The sequence below is a fragment of the Phalacrocorax aristotelis genome, chromosome 11 (assembly GCF_949628215.1).
Source record: "Phalacrocorax aristotelis chromosome 11, bGulAri2.1, whole genome shotgun sequence".
In the NCBI taxonomy this organism is placed as follows: domain Eukaryota; kingdom Metazoa; phylum Chordata; class Aves; order Suliformes; family Phalacrocoracidae; genus Phalacrocorax; species Phalacrocorax aristotelis.
In genome coordinates, this window is record NC_134286.1 from 23,705,081 (window position 1) to 23,721,692 (window position 16,612).

Genomic DNA, 16,612 nt, shown 5'->3' on the forward strand with positions numbered 1-16,612 from the left:
GGAGGCCGGAAAGGGGCTTTTCTGCACTGAGATCCACAGAACCAGCCCACACACATCCCGTTCTCCCAGAAACAGCACGCTCAGGCTCAAGGTCCAAACAGGATCCGGCCCCTCATGTCCCGGACACTTCCCTGAGTCGCTGCGCGCTCCCTTCTTGCGCCGCTTTCTCTAAGGCAACGACCGCCGCTCAGGGGCACCGAGGATCCTTGTGACACCCCTCGGACCCATTTCTAAATAAATCGGACCCGCTCTGGCAGCCCCGACAGCAGAAGGCCTGTCCTTAATGACATTGACCACAGACCCTCGCTTTACCCCTCTCAGCCCCTCCAGGTTGCTCACCCATCCTTTCTGGTAGCGTTCGCCCGATGAGCAAAGCAGCGTTACCAGCTCGGGGAGGGCTGAGAACTTGCCTCCAAGAAGCAAAGCTGAAGCCATGGAGCCCTCCGCCACCCCCGCCAGGTCCCGAGCAGCACGGGAACCCGCTCCCTGGGGCAGGGAGGTGCCCCAGGCTCGGCTGTGCGCTGCCGAAGGGTGCGTGGTGGGGGAGAGGGAAGAGAAGGACCCTCAATAAGGGTGGCAAAACCAGCTCTGCTGCTTGTTGCCCTAACAGATGGGCATAAACCAGGGTGATCCCACTGACCCCAGTGGCTCCTTCCCAGCTGATGCCAGCAGAAGCACCGGAGCCCTCTCCAGCAGGGGCCAGTGGCTCTACTCTCCCCGCAGGGCACCCAGCTGAGCCTTTCCAGGCTCGTTTTTAGGCATTTCTTTAGGCTGAGTGTTTCTCCATCTCCACAGGATCCCACCAGAGGTGCTCCTCCAAGAGGAAAGAGTCCCTGGCAGCATCCCTCAGCTTCTGCTACAGCTCAGAGCCTTAACGCTGCATCTCCCTGCGCTCCCACGAGCCCCTCCTCTTCTCCACATCGCTCTCAGCTCCGTCTCTAAAGGCTCAGAAAGGATCTGAGTTGCCCAATTCCGAGCGACTGCCAGCCGGCTGCGAGCACCTGACTCCTAAAAGCACGTGTGATGTCCTCCCTTTCTCCCAGCCCAAATCTATCACTCCCACCTCGAGGTGCTGGTGATTCAGGCTTCCCTCCACTGGCTCACAGCATCCCTAGCGCAGCCTGCGTCGTGCTCAGCCGGCGCTGCTTTATTCCTCACCCGCTGCCGAGGGAGGGCCAAAAAGGCATGAATGCAGAGATACCGAGACAAGTGGGAGGGTGGGAAGCGGAGGGAGAATAGCAGCCTCCTGGTGAGTTATTGACCGCAGCATCTCTGAAGAGGAGGGCTGGGAACCCGAATGCATTTGCAAAGCAGAAAAGTTTAGAGCCGCTCCCAAAGGAAGGGTCTGGGACAGAGCCTCCGGCAGGTTTTCAGAGGGTTTTAGGCTGTTGGAAGAGGGATGCTGTCCCCTGACAGTGCACAGCCATGAGATGAGCCGTGTCAGAGCAAGGTGTGAGACTGCAGGTGATTTCTGATAACCTCTCCCCTCGTGGGGTCTGTGGGAGCAAGAGCTGCCCCTGACCGGAGGATTCAGTGTCCCTCCCGCAGAGCTGTGACAGCTCACGCTGTGCCCCATGCACCGCTCCCTCTGCCCCTGCCCCTGCCCAGCCGCTACCTGCAACCGATCCCAGCTCCTCTTAACTGGTCTTTTGCTTTCACTCCTCCTCCCAGTTTGAATCCACCACCTTTTAACCCCTCGAACACCCTTGGGGTCCCATCCAAAGGGTCGGGGAGAGAACCAGCTCCCAGGAGTCCCATCCTCTGCCCTTATTTTAGTGGCTGTCAGCACATCTCCTGCCTGGGACAGCTGGTAGCACCGAGGGACGGGCATTGAGATGGCAGCAGCGCATCCCTGTGTTCCCAACCCCAGCTGAGCCCGCTCGGCGCGTCGTCAGTGCCTGCTGCCGATCTCTGCCTTGGGGGAACCCTCCATCCTGGCGATCCCCACAGGTCGCCAGCAATTCCTCCCTGCTTTGCTCTTCCCGCTCCCCCTGCACATCCCCAACGCTGGGCAAAAGTTGGGGAGTTACTCCCCTTGCTTCCTTTCCTCAAAAAGTGTTTCTCTAGATACACACACATGTTTATACTGAGCCAAAAGAGCCATATCTGGAGCTCAAAGTACTTAGCTGCAATTTTAAAATAACCAGGAGAGCTCAGCACTGTTTCCTAGGCACGCTGTCCAGCCGCCTCCAAGCCTGACCGCCTCTGGTCCTGCCCGTGCACACAGCGGGCAGCGGAGAGGAGAATATCCCAGTGCAAGGCTGAAGATGTCTGATCTCCTCTGATGCTATTAGCCAAGCTTGGGCACAGGGGGAGGGCAAATTCATCTCCAGTTAAAGATGAGGAGGAAAAAAAAGGAGAGGATAAAGAGAACATGCAATTCCCTTGATTAAATCAGCCAGAAACAATAAGGTGCTGGTGCCCTCTAATTTTTAGATTCACAGATTTTAGGTCCAGAAGGGACCATGATGTTCATCTAGCCTGACAGTCTGTATTATGTAAAAGCCACTTGAAGCCAGACAGTGCCACTAGCTTTTTAGAAGCAACAGCAAGCGCTGGGGAACTTATTAAAAGATGGTGATTCTCCTAAGGTGGAGGGGTACGCGGCTCCCAACACACGCTTTGGTAAGTAGGAGGCCAGGTACACCCACCCCACCGGGCTCAAGCTGGACAGACGGCAGCGCTGGGGGAAAGAAAACATCGTTTCTCTCCCAAATCACGCAGTTCCTTTGCCCAGGAAGGAGGGATAAGCAAGAGCAAATAAAAAGCAACTCCTTCCTTGCATTTTCCTTTTGGACCTTCACTAGTCCCTGGAAAGAAAACGCCCTACTGGGATCCTGGCCCCAAGGTGTCTCCTGGCCGCTTTGGGGTAAAACCCCACTGTTTGCAGCAACGCAACTTGGTAGCAGTCAGAGCTGAGCCCGACCCGCCATGCGAGCCAGATCCTGAGCTCTTACTCAGCCTGCAGCACCGCGGAGGTGTAGTCATTGACTGCAATGTGAGTTTTTCTCTGAAGATGGAGCCAGGCAGCATAAAACATCAATAAAGAGTTCAGGATGCGTCCCTTTAATGAGCTGAGATTGTAACACGCTGACGGAGCTTGCCAGAAGCTGCCCATTCTGTCAGGAGGAGTAGATCCTGCTGGAGAAGTGTTAAGTGGGTCCTGCTGACTCATTGATGCAGATGGCTCCGTCCCCACGCCGGCGGCGGCGAGGCAGGAGGTGCCGTCTCGAGGGAGAGCATCCAGCGCCGGGGCTGAGCTGCTAACCCAGCATGTGAACCCAGCCAGAGGGTGAACATAAAAGCAGGTGTATTTATTTTTCCTCCCTTTCAGGGCATCCCAGTGCATTGACGGGCTCCCCGCGCTTCCACAGCGGCTCTTCTTCTACAGAAAACACGTTTGCCCCCACGAGGTCCCCCACCCAAATCCACATCACCCTCCCAGCAGAGAAACCAGAGCAAAGATGTGACTCAAGCAGCAAGTGTGACTCCAACTGTGCCCACCCAGCGCCGAGCTCCTCGAGACCCTGAGTGGGGTGGGAAAAGCGGGACAGTGCATTGATTATAGAGGTATTGGGGGGCCTGTCAACACAAGCGTTTGCTCACTGGGAAATTGTTAATTCTGTCTTCCAGCTCCCTGGAAGGACAGGCAGGTGCCTGGGCACGCGTTCTGCCTGCGGTGCGGGCAGCCAGCTCTGGGGCTGGACCCCTCGCGCCGTATCAGCCGGCCGGCTGCGTGCGGTCCTTCCTTCGGCAGGCGAAGGGCGCAGAGCTGAAGGCTTCTCGTTCCCGTTAGGAACAGGCTGTCTTTGGTGAGCCACAGCTTGAGGTCTGTGTGGAGTGCCATGGATGGGGGATATATTCCCCCCCCACAAAACCCATTGCTACACCCACCGGGGAATCGAGCACCAAAGGGTTTGCACCCTCCAGTCCCTGAATGTCTCCAGAAAGCCCATGGAGCATCGGTCCCTCTTGCCAGGCCTGGCTCTGCATCCGCAGGACACGTGCTCTCCACCCCACCTGGGTCTGTGTGGTACTTCCAGCCCCCGGCTTGATGGGGACATGATGCCCCCACAACTGTCTCTTCTGTCCCCAAGCCCTCAGGGCCGTCCCTCTCCCTGCCTTCTCTGCCCCACGCTCCCTGCGGTGCTTCTCCACCACCCTGATCTTCCCTAGGAGCAGTCACCACCCACTGTTTCAGGTCTTCTTCAGGCTTTCCAGAGGCTGAGCCCCAGCACGTGTACCAGGTGTCCCCCCTGCAGATGCCCAGGTGGGCTCAGCTCTCCGCAGACCAGCTGGCCCACGTGCCCAGCAGCAGATCTTCCACCCCTTGCTGCCCTCTAAGCCCAGGTACCCGACCCGAGCATCCTCCCTGGCCTGGGTACCACCCTTCCCGCTCCGGACCAAGCCCCCTCAAGCCACACTGAGCAAAACTCATTCCCCAGGGATGGAAGGGGGAGGCAGCTCCCCCCAATTTCTTTGCCTTCAGCACTTTGAGTTCCCGTTTCAATGTCACTTTAACTTGAGCGCGCGTGTGTGCAGGGGAGAAAGGCTTGGTATTAAATTGCCAATCTGGTCACATGTTGCCTGGGATTTGGCCGTAGCTAAGCAGCACCACCCCCGCATTCACTTTTTTGGCTGGTGACTCCTCTGCTCGGCGTAAGGCAGAGCCGGCGAAGAATAGGAGAAACCGGAGGGGGAAGAGAAAAAAATAAAAAAATAAAAAAATAAGGCGAGTCATTGTGAATGTCAGGAGCTCCTCGGCTGCGGGTGTGACAGCGATCCTCCCCCTCCAAACTCGCTCCGGGTGAGAGCCAAAGACAGAGGATTTCATTAGGATCTGGTAGCGGGCTATTTTCAGAGCTGACATCCTACCCATGGCTAAAAATAGCTGGTCCCCTCCACGCAAACCAGGGTTTCTTTTCTGTTAAACTTTAATAAACCTCAGCGAGGTTCAGACCTTGCTTTTTGCCCACACTTTGCTCCCCTGCTTGCTCTGCTCCCTTCCATCATCCCTTGCTTTTCCCCCTTTGCCATCCCCCATTTCCTGCTGCCCAGAGTGGAGTGTCACCGCAGCGGGGCTGGGGGAGCACGGGGCTGGGGCTGCCTCCTACCCAAAAGCAGCAGCCTGCACCCAGAGTCCGGGGCTGTGGGAGGCCAAGCAGGCAGCGAGGGCCTGAGACCCCCGAGCTGCTGCCAGGCACAGGCAGGGTGCCTCAAGCATCCCTCCGGAGACCAGCCTCAAAGCATCCCTCCGGAGCCCAGCCTCAAATCATCCCTCCAGAGCCCAGCCTCAAAGCATCCCTCCGGAGCCCAGCCTCAAGCATCCCTCTGGAGCCCAGCCCCACTCCCAGGTGCTCATCGGAGTGCCCCAAAAGCAGGGACCACCCGCTGCACCCCAGGAAGGTGCAAAAGCGCTGCTGGAGCAGGGGCAGCCCCAGGGCATCATCTCCACCAAAGGAAGATGCTTCGTTTTGGTGCCTGATGCTCATGCACGGGGAACCCAAGGCACACAGCCGGGCTGGACCCAGCGGTCACAGCACGAAGCTGTCCCACCTGTAGAGGCCAGCTCCAGCACTCACCCACAGTCACCTCTAAGAGGGCTCTCCTAAATACACGGCCTAGCCTAAAAACCACGTCCCTCCCCCGGGTCCCAGAGCCACCACTGCTGCTGGCCCTCCTCTCTGAGGGGCTGCTCACAATTCCCTCCCTTCATTAGCACGGCCACCTCGGAGGTATTTATAGCCAGTGCACCTACCGTCTCCTCCCAGCTTTTTTAAAGACAACAAATTTAACTCCTTCCCATGCTCCTCTTGACTCCAGCCTAGCCTGGCAGCCCAAAATCCCATAGCTTGGAATAACCAACCTCTGCAGAGACCTCCCCGGCTCGGTGCATGCACCCTCCCTGTCCCAGCCCCAGATCTTCCACCTCTCTCCAGTCCCAGCACAGCCGAGCCTCAGCGGAGGCTGCAGCCGGTCTGGGCCCTGCTGCTCTTAGGATGGATGGAGCAGAGCTTCATCAACAGCTGCCTTCTCGGCTCCCCCCAGCTGCCCAAAACAGCCGGGAATGGATCCATCCCCGCCGCCTCGGAGCATCCCTTGCCCTGCATCTCCAGGCAGCCTTCCACCCGGCACCCACGGGGCACGGGCAGAGCCGGTGGGGGACAGCCTGGCACGCCATGGGGCACATCCAGGATGACCAGGACCGGTCTGATCGGCTCAGCCTGGTGCCCGTCAGCGCGGTGGGCTCCGCTCGCCTTCCCCCTCCGCCCCACGCCGGGTGTGTGCCGGCCCTTTGGAGGCCCTGGCCGCCGGCCAGCCAGCCATTTCCTGGTAATCTAATAGCTGCAGCAGATGAACTGAAAATGCATTTCCTGCCACCGTGCTGTAAAATTTTTATTAATGTAAGGAGAGAACGCAGCCCTGGCTCGCGCCGGCCGGGGACGCAGCGGGACGGAGGGCAGCAGGGGGCTCAGCGGAGCAGCCGGGGCCGGGGGCCGCAGGGACGGCAGCGGTGCCCCGGTGATGCTGCGGGAAGGTGGGGGTACGGGGCTGTGTTCCCCGCCAGCCACGTCGCAGTACGGGGAAACTGAGGCGGGGCAAGGGAAGTGCCTCGCGTGGAAGTGAAATCGGGCAGCAGTTCCTCAGCTGCCTCCCCAGGGCAAAGGGCTGCAGTGTGGGGGTTTGCAAGGTGGGCTCACCCTGATGGCTCTCTCCGGCCACTGGACGGCTGTGCCCTTGAAAGCCACCTGAGACAGGACCACTAATGCTGCGGGTCCCTCTCCCTGGGGATCCTCTCCCAGGGGCACCCGCCTCCACGAGGCTCCTGGCCAGCAAAGGCAGCACGGAGGGGATGGAGAGCAGGGTGAGGAGAGCTGGCGTGCCCTGGCAAACGGGCACCACGGTGAGAGAGTGGCCACGCGTTCCTGCCTGCCCTCCATACGGCACCTCACCCGCCTCCTGCCGCCCTTCGTGGCCTGGGCTGACCCCTTCCCGGCTGGCAAAGGGACATCCCAGTTAAATCCCCCATTAAAATGTTCTTGGGTAAGGAACAGCTTGCAGCAACCAGTAAATAGTGACCTCCAGCTGCTGAGTTTGCCCAGGGAGGGAGTGGAAATGCTTGCTATGGAGGTGCAAGGTGCTGGAGCTGGGACACATGTGTCCTCATGCCTCTATTTCAGCATCGGTCGCTGTGCCTGTGTACAACCCACAGCCCTCAAGGGCTTTGCAAAGGACCCACAGGTCCAGCATCCAGCCCAGCATCCCCTCCACACCCCCTTCAGCACCCCCCTCCCCACTCGCCCCCAGCCCCAGCATCCCACCCGGACCACGTCACCGCCCCAGGGCGTCCGGCGGTGACATCCCTGTGGCGAGGGGGTGCCGGCACCCCCGAGGCCGCGGGGCTGGGGCCGTTTGTGCAGCCCTTTTCCCACTCGGAGCCTGCTCCTTGCGTCAAGGCAGAGCTAAATTGGAAAAACACACACAATGACCTCTTGTGGAATGTAGTATGAATATTTGATAGGTCTAATGTAATCATATCCAATCGATACAGGCAGGAATATCTCTCTCTCCTCCCCCACGCTCTCACTCTGCCCTGTCCCTTCCTCTCTTTTCCTCTCTCTCCCTTGCTCTCTCTTTCATTAATGCATTCTCCACTTTACATTATTTATTAACTTCCTTCCTTTTTTTTTATTTAGAAAAAATAAATTAAATAACAGTGGTTATCTGGAGGCTTGGACCCTCCTGCCTAAGCGCTTTTGGACCAGGCAAAAACTTTGCTGACCTTCTCTCACCTCTTTGCCTTCCTCTGCCTCGGCAGAGGGGCTCTGCCCCACGGCTGTGACCCCCTGACATTCCCATCCCTCGCTGTCCCCCAACACAGCCCATCTCCCGCCCCCCCGCAGGCACCTGCTCTGGCGTGAGCCCCAGATTTCCCGGGGCACATCCACCCATTGCACACGCAGAGCACAAGGTGCCCAAAGCCTGTAAGCAAGCCCCCGAGGTGCAGGCAGCGCCTCGGAGGGTGAAGGTCTCCCGGTCAGGCCAGGGGGGTGGTCTGCCCCCACCTCAGGCATGGGAGGAGCCAGAGGATTTCCCCTCCCGCTCCCAAAGTGAGCCCAGCTGGAGCCAGCGAAGCGGGGAGGGTGGGGGGCAGACCCATGGCGAGCTGATGCTCTGCTCCGGGGTCTCACAAACCCAGCTCATCCATCCCTTGCTGTGGGTCCCAGGAAAAGCACCTTCCAAGACAGGCTTCGGGACCCCATCGGCAAGAGAGGGGTGACACCAGTGCCCCCCACCTGCCCGCACCCCCCCAAAAACCACCTTTCAGTGGTGGCTGGAGCTTGCCCGGCTGCAGACTTCAGCCACCAGCACTTGCTGTGGTGGGACCCACAACCGGGGGGAGCAGGGCTGGGGCTGAGCACGCGACGAGGAGGGGTCTTCTCTCACACCGGCACCAACGTGGGGTGAAGCCCAACACCACGCCCCAGCTCTGCCCTGCAGAGCCGGTGACGGAGAGCAGCAGAGACGCTTGAAGCCCCTTAATGGGCTTGGAAGGGTGAGGAGGAGGTTGATGCCCCCTGTATGGGGCTGGGCTCTCCCCCGGCTATTCCCAGGGCTTCCCAGAGCGGCCGGGCAGGCCCTGGCAGTCCAGGGATGCTCCCCAGGGATGTGCTGGTCCACGCTGCCCTCGCGGGGTGGGGGGCTGAGCGCAGGGGCTCTCCTGGGTCGGGATGACCACGCTGTCTGCCAAGCGCCCCTGACACCAAGACCACCCCAGGGACACTTATTAGGACAAAGAGACCCCAGGCTAGAGAGCTGCATTCCTCTGCTCCAAGCCGGACCCGAGGGGCCGTGGGAAGGCTGGGGCAGGGCCAGGCTCGGCTGCAGGCAGCGGGAAAGGTGGGACGGGTGGGGAAAGGGGCTGGGCAGCAGCCAAAGCGGTGGCTCCATGGTGAAGGGCACCCCTGGGGTGGGGAGGGTGAGCAGAGGGGGTGACCCCAAGGATGCCCCGAGCGGGACGGAGCGGAGCAGGGGGAGTTAGCATGCAGCCCTCCGCCGCCATGCTGCCTTCAATGCAGGCAAAGCTGCCCTTGCTCCAAATTATGGTGACTGGCAAAAAGGGGGACCTGCACACACCACCCCTCTTGTCCCCTGCCTCGGAGGTGGGTGGCGCGGGGATGTCCCTCGCTCAGGGACCACATCCTGCAGAGCTGGACACCTTGCAAGCAGAGACCATGGCAATTTGTTGGGCAGTTTTGAGCTGGGGAGCCCCAGTACAGGGCTGCATCCCCTCTCGATGGCCGTGCTGCTCCCGGGTCCCAGCGCAGTGGGAGAGGAGCCATGGCCTGAGCCCCCCGTGCAGGGGTCGGGCACGGGGATGATGCTGGGGAGCCTGTGCAGGAGCTGTGGGGCAGACCTGGGGACATGAGTCCTAGTGGGGCTCTGACCCTCAGCTCAGACACAAGGAGCCACTGAGGTCCTGGATTTAACAGCCTCAGTCTCTGCGTGGCTCCCACCTGCCTCGTCCCACCTCCTCCCGCTCACCCCAGGGGAGGCTGATCTCCTCCTCCCCAAATATCTGCTCTGGGGCAGGAAGAGCTTCCACCCCCAGCACTGGAGGGGAAATTTTGGCTGTATAAAGGCTCACCTTTCCCCTACCTCCATGGGGAGGCACGGGAGGGTGCAGACGCTGCCCCATCCCTGCACCAGCACCCAGTGTGTCTGTCTCTCCAGGGACACCCCACTTTACCGCAGGCACAATGTGAGGTTTGAGTGGAGGGTTTGAGAGCAGCCTGGGACAGGAGCTGCTGCTCCACAAGAAACACACAGGCAATAAAGTTCAAAGGAAGGACATGTCCTTCCCCGCACTGGTCAGCTCCTCCCTTTCTGGAGGAATCACCAAGCACACATTCACGGAAATCAGGAAATTAAGTCAGTTTGCGATTCCTGACTCAGTTTACCCCTTCTGACAGGTGCAATGGCTTATTCTTAGTCTGCAGTAATTTGGGAAGGATCCTTCCCGCCCCCACGTGAGGGGGGAGGTGTGGAAGACCCCCAGGGCACAGCCAGAGGAAGAGGTTGGCCACGGCTTTCCAAGACACCACCATCCAAAGCATCTTCTCTGGGGGTCATCACCGAGCAGGCTGGAAGGAGGGCAATGATCCAGCCTCGACGCTGGATGTAGCTTCTCCCCCGCTGCTGGTGTCCCCAGGCAGCTCAGGGGTACATGTGGGATTTCAGCTGGGAATGGGCTTGAGAAAATCACGGGCTCCCTGGGAAAAGCATGTCCGGATGCACACGGGTCTGCTTGGAGAAAGCAAAGGACCGTTCATCCCCGAAGCAGGCAGGGCTGAGGGTTTCTGGCTTCCCCACTGAAGGGTTTCCAGAGGGGTCCCATGGAGAAGCTGCATGTCCCCACCGCTGGATCTCATGAACCAGGGCTGCTCAGGGCACAGGGCACGAAGAGCCACCCAAGTCTCACAGAAAATGGGGCACAGCGCTGGTGGGGACCTGGGGGACCGTGACAGCTCTCCCCAGACGGCTCCCCCGTCATCCTCGTGCCTGCCTTGCAGACGTGACCGCGCTGCCATCGCGTGCGTCACCGCTGCCCGGCCCTGGCTTGCGCTCCCCTCCCTGCTGGATTTTGCTGACCCAGGAAAATCGATAGCGGCTGTCTGCTGACGGCCAGACCGGGGCAAGAGGATCAGACGGGGGAGAGGCAGGGGCTGAGGCAAGGTGGGGAGACAGAGAAGGAGCAGGGGGACCCCAGGGGCTCAGCGAAAGGCAGCAGAGCTGCGTGGCAGAAGAAGGTTTGGATGGAGAAGACCTGCAAGGGTTTGTCTCCCATCCCCGGAGGGTCTGGGGGACTCACCCTGCTGAGGCAGCCCCCTCTGCCCAGCCCCTCTGGCAGAGACCCGGCTGCCGATGGAGAGGCTGCTTTAATGCGAATCACTTATTGACCCTGCAGAGCTGAGGGCGGAGGAAGATTGAAAGGAGGAAGTGAAGGGAAAGAGCTCCAATTAGCAGCATCAAAGCTATATATTATCCTCTGGAAGGAGTGCCCAGGCCAGCAGGCAGCAAGCCAGCGCGGTGCCTGCTGCGCCGCACGGTGCTGGGGGTGACCTGGCCTTGCACAGAGCCCGGGCACCCTCCAGAGCATCCCCACTCGCTTCCTAGGAAAGACCCCCGTGCCCAGCACCCTCCTCTGCAGCGAGAGGCGGCACGGTGCGGGGTGGCCGCTTTGCCAAATGCCTGGGGTCAGGAGAAGGGAGCCCGAGCCGGGGAGCCTGCCAAGCGGCTGCCGGGACCACGGGAGGGGCAAGGGACATTGTGCCAAAAGTGGGGCACAGAGACACCTTCCTCCTCAGCTCCTTGCGCTCTCCCCGCTGGAGCCAGATGCCCATGGCAGCACTCTGCATCATTTGAGCGATCCCCTCCAACGTCCCCAAGGCACCGAGATGCTGGAACAGATGAGGAATTTTGCTGGGAGCTCAGAGAAAAACTGCTCCATGGCAGAGGAGCAAGAGGCAGAAGAGCTGCTGGGTTATGGGCACAAGGCAGGAGGCTTGGGAGCCACCTGCGTTGCCTTGGCTGGGCGAAGTTCAAGTCTCCTGCATGAGGACATCAGCAGGAGCTGGGTGGCGGTGGGGGACACCTGTATTTCCTACTGTTCTCCCCTAAGGAGGGGACACCCGAAGCACCCAAACGGTGTCTTCAGGGCCCCTCCACTGCTGCAAAGAGAAGACCACTGACAGCAAATGCTCCGTTTCTAACAGAGAGACAACCCCTGCTGCCTCCTTGCTCCAGCATTTTCCACCATGCCTCTCCCTCCAGTACCTCCAGCATCTTGTTTTACCCTGAAAGAGTCCCAGGCACTGTCTCTGACCCCAGGGACCCTGGGGAATGAGGCAGGGTCTCACCTCCCCCAGAGCCACCCCAGCATCCCTGGGCAGATGCTCTTCCCAGGAGAGCTTCAGAAGTTTCCTGAGCTGATGAAGCCCCCATTGCACGTTCCCCTTTCCTTTGAATCATGACCCTGCCCTAAACAGGGAGTGAGAAGACTGCAAAGCCTCCGGCTCCCCCACCCATCCACTCACCCATGGCACATTATCAATACCCCATAAATATTTGCCTCTGAGGGGCCACGTTGAGCACATATTCCAGCTTGGAGGAAGGAGAGACTTTCCAACCTAATGACTCACTCCTGACGGGCTCCTCACTGATTGCTCAGACCTGCGAGCACCCCCTCCTCCTCTCTCTGGGGTCCGTAATGGCCTCAGACATCACTGGATCCCTGTGGTTGGGTGGAACCTGCCTGGATGAAGAGGGTGAAGGTCTGTAAGATGAGCACAGCTCGCACCCAGCCCAGATCCCTTGCGGATTCACCCCCTCCATGCTCCCACAGCCAGGGGTGATCCACCGGTCCCAGCCGCTCCGTGGGCCAGGGGCTCAGCTGGCACCAGAGCAGGGCGGAGGGAACCCGGGTTGCGGGGAGATGCTCTCCTTGCAGACATCCCACCACAAGCGGTCCCGCGAGCTGATGACAAAGGTGCTGGCAGGCAGGCGCTGCCTGTCCCGGGGGGAGCAGAGGGAGCGAAGGCAGCTGGCAGCATGCGGCCCCCGGGCCAAGCTAATCGGAGAGAAACCATGACGTAAGGCCAGGGGAAGCGGGGTCCCGGCCTTTCCCAGGCTCTGCCGTGCTCCGTGCTCCGGTTCCCTGCCAGTTTATTGGCCACTGGAGCGCGACCAAGGGAATATCAGCCAGGAGAGAACAAACAAACATCCGAGATTGGGCTTCCTTCCTTCCTTCGAATAACCAAAAAAAATAAAAAAAGAAGGGGGGGGAAGAAGTAAATTAAATTACTGAAACAAGTCAAATAAATAAGCATTTGTGTTTCCATGGGGATGTGATGCATTCTTGGGAGTGGGAGCTTGGCCTCAGGGAGAAGTACTGCCAGAGCAGCGAGGCCAGCGATACCACAGGCAGCCCGACGGGCAGCCCACCGCTGCAGCCAGCACGTGTCCCTTGGCTCCGACGGCCCTCGGATCAAGCGCTGCACAGGCAGCCGCACACCGCAGGGAGGATCACAGCCCCACCAGGGGCTTCGCTTCAGACTTTGGCTCACTTTCTTAACATGTTGCATGCTCCAGGTTTTCCCGCTGGGCTCTGTTCCCTCAGTCCCCTTGAAATCACTGACCAATACCCCTGTAAGAGACGGATGCTTGGAGGTGACTTTGGTCCTGGTAAGCATCATGAAAGGAGAGTTCAGAAGAGCAGAGAGGCTCGACCCCCTATTACACACCAGAAAAACCCCTGGGCTCTCAGGTTGCCAACACACACCCCCGTCTCACCAGCTCATGGCCTGTTTAGAGTGGAAGTCCTGGTGGGCAGAGGTCGTTTTGTTTTATTTCACGACAACAGCCTTGCAGTGGGGGTAGGTTAGGACCAGCTGGCAAGTGGAGCTCCAGCCCAGGGACCCTCCTCTCCCTGGCCTCTCTGGAAGGTCCTCTGGATTTTCCTCTGATCTTGCTGTGCTGTGTCATCCATGACAGGTTTTGTTGGGTTGTGTTGCGTTGGGCTGTGTTATGTTGGGTCATCCCCGTTGGGTTGCATTGGGTCATTCATGTTGGGTTGAGTTGTGTTGGATCACTTCGGTTGGGTTGGACCACTTGGGTTGGGTCATGTTGGGGCATTCGCGTTGGGTTGTTTTGGATCACTTCGATTGGGTTGGATCATTCATGTTGGGCTGAGTTGTGTTGGATCACTTTGATTGGGTTGGATCGGGTCACTTGGGTTGGGTTGGGTCATGTTGGGTCATCTGTGTTGGGTCGGGTTGAGGTGGGCTGGGCTGCACCGTTCAGGTTGGGCGGTGTTGAGTTGCGCTGTTTGGGGTGCGTTGCGCTGGATGTGCATCAAAATGAAGCAGCTCCTACACCCACATTAACATTTTTCAGAATTTTTATTCTACAAACCATTTCCAGGAACATCCCCGATCTCCTCGGCCGCCCTTTGTTCTTGCTGCTCTTGTGGAAATTTCCACATTTCCGGTAAAATGTGAATTCCCTGTCCTGGCCTGCGGAAACATCCCCCGATTTTTGCCAGCACAGAAGCCACACACAGAGAGAAACCTGCGCGTGCCCTGTACGTCACAGAAAGCGCTCCTTGACATCAGCGCCGGCGCCGCGACCGCCAAGAAATCCCGCGAGCGGGGAAGGGAGACTGATTTCTTGCACGACTCACCAGAGGCAAACGCGGGAGCCCAACAGAGGATACATCTGTAGGATGCGGAGTCACCTTCCTCCGTGCGTGGCGACGCGGCGCTGACCTCAGAGCCCCACGGCGCTGGAGCTGCCGGCAGGGGCTGGCAGGGCCTTTCCCAGGCGGAGGGCTAATTCCGTGTCCTCTGGGCCGGATGCGGTAGCTCGTCACCAGCACCCGCTAGCGAAGGGAAGAGCATTGTGTGGGCTGTTGCTTTTTTTAAAACCGTTTGTGACCCCGGGACTAGCCTGTGAGTGAGAGCCACTGCTGGAGGAAGGAGGGGAGAAAAGGGGGAGCGCAGAAAATTCCCACATCCCAACTCTCTCTGGGAAATCCCCAGAAAGCTCCCAGGCGCTCTCTTTCCCAGCACATGAGATCCCACGTGCCGGGGCCGAGCAGCAGGTGCGCGTCCGAAGCGCTGGGCACCTGGGGGAGACGGCAGGCAGCCAGTGCAGCTCCGAGGGGGCCGGGGCTGTGGCACCGCCTGCCTCACGAGACCCTCAGGCAGGTACGGCCCAGCAGCACAGGCTCAGCTCTGTTGGGCACAAGAGGGACCACAAACCCTGGTGAGCTCCAGAGACCACGCTCCACAGCCCCAAGGGCGGCTTGTCTAAGGAACAACCCCGCGAGCCATGGGACATCCTGACACCACCGTGTTTCCCATCCCAAATGCAGCCAGTGGAGACGCCATGGGAGGGGGATCATCCCTCCCCAGACCCCCCAGTCTCCCCCAGATCCCTGACAGCAGCCCTTCAGCTGATTCACTATTTATTCGCATTTGCTCATGTCTGTGGCTCGGGACAGGAACGCACCTGGATCCCACAGACACCGGGGCAAGTCCCTGCTCGGCTCAGGGGCCGCGTTAGAGGTGCTGTGAGTGCCAGGGCGCAGTGGGAGAGGGGCCGGGGCTTCCTGCCAGGACCACGGCGTGTGGGAGAAGGACCAAGGGACAGGCAAGAGGCACTGCCCCAGCATGAGGAGCACGTGGCCAGTTATCACCCACAGCTGCACAGCCACCACCTCCTCCAGGGAGCCAGCGCCGGGGCACGCTCGCACCCCGGCAGCCCGGGAAGGGCCCATGACAAATTCTCATGGAGGCCAAGATGCCTCTGCCGTGAGCTCACCGAGTGACTAACTTGTTTATCTCCCCCGGGAGCTGCACCGAGTTTTTGGGAAGCAGCAGATCCCTGCCAGCTCCTCTGCCCGTTCCAGGCGCCACCCCCACCCCTTCCCTGAAAAAACACTCTCAGAAAACAGAGAGCTGTGGTGACACACCGCCACGTCCCCTCGCTACGAAAGCAATCGCGGGAAGAGGCTGTTCGGCCTCTTGCCTGACCAGCACACCCAGGAGTGCCACAGTGGGGAAACTGGAAGGACTCAAAAGGCCTGAATTTTGGAAAACTGCATGGAAATTCTGGCACAGCACCGATATCACATGGGAGCAAAGCACCCAGTGCTTTGCTGGGGTGGTTTGTCTATGCAGGTGCTGGGGGAGGCAGCGCTGAGGCCTCATCCTGCGCATCTCCAGCACAGGAGACAGGGCAGATCCTGCCCAGGACACAGCCGCCATCCCAGAGCGACCTGAACGCAGCACGTCCGAGGGTGCCGGGGCTCCGCACCGCTCAGGCTGTGTCCCGTGTGCTGGGGGGCAGCAGGGTTAGCCTGCTCTGGGAGGCTAACCTCTGCCTGCCAGCACAGCTTGTCCCCAGCCGAGGGACGTCCTGGGACACCCCCTAGGCCAGACAGCCCCACCGCAGGGAGGGACAGGGTCTGGGGCGGCCCTCAGCACCGCAGACGGGGCACGGACGCTGCTGGCGAGGTGCAGCGGGGGTCTATCCGTCCCTTTGCGGACACATCACACCTAAGCGTATTTAAGAGGGGCTGAAGCCACCCCTGCGTAGCCCAGCCCCAGCGCTCCACTGCCACCATGTGTCACATCTTGCCGCCCCGCGCCCCCGCCACCACCTGCGCGCTCCCGCCGCCCGCTCCACCCGTGCCCAAACGTGGCTCAGGACCACGATTCTGCCCTGAAGATGCTTCGTGCTGGAGGAAGAACCCGACGCGCCTGCGAGTAGAGCTGCCGCCCCGTGTGTGGCGCCCCCCGCCGCGTCCCCGCTGCTCAGGGCGCGGTGACCGGCACCCCAGCACCCCCCGGAGCACCCCAAGGGCCAAGATCGCGCCCTCACGGTGGTGCCTTAGGATGAAAAATCAGCGTTTTATACCCGAAAAAGCCGCCAACACGGCGGAAACCCATCCGCCCCGCGGCCCAGCGCAGTGCGCATGCGCTCCCCAGCACACCGCTTCTTCCGGCGGCGTTCTAGCCTGTAGCGTGCCTCTCGCTAGTCTCGTCCC

General features: G+C 60.1%; 1 long non-coding RNA gene across 1 annotated transcript; it reads right to left on the reverse strand.

The window, feature by feature from the left end:
- Nucleotides 1-9,929: 9,929 nt before the first annotated feature.
- On the reverse strand, nt 9,930-16,598 carry LOC142063047 (uncharacterized). Its single transcript, XR_012662618.1, has 2 exons — nt 16,483-16,598; nt 9,930-14,440 (listed from the first exon to the last, which is right to left on the reverse strand). It is a non-coding gene; the product is annotated as an uncharacterized LOC142063047 (long non-coding RNA).
- Between the last annotated feature and the right edge of the window lie 14 nt (nt 16,599-16,612).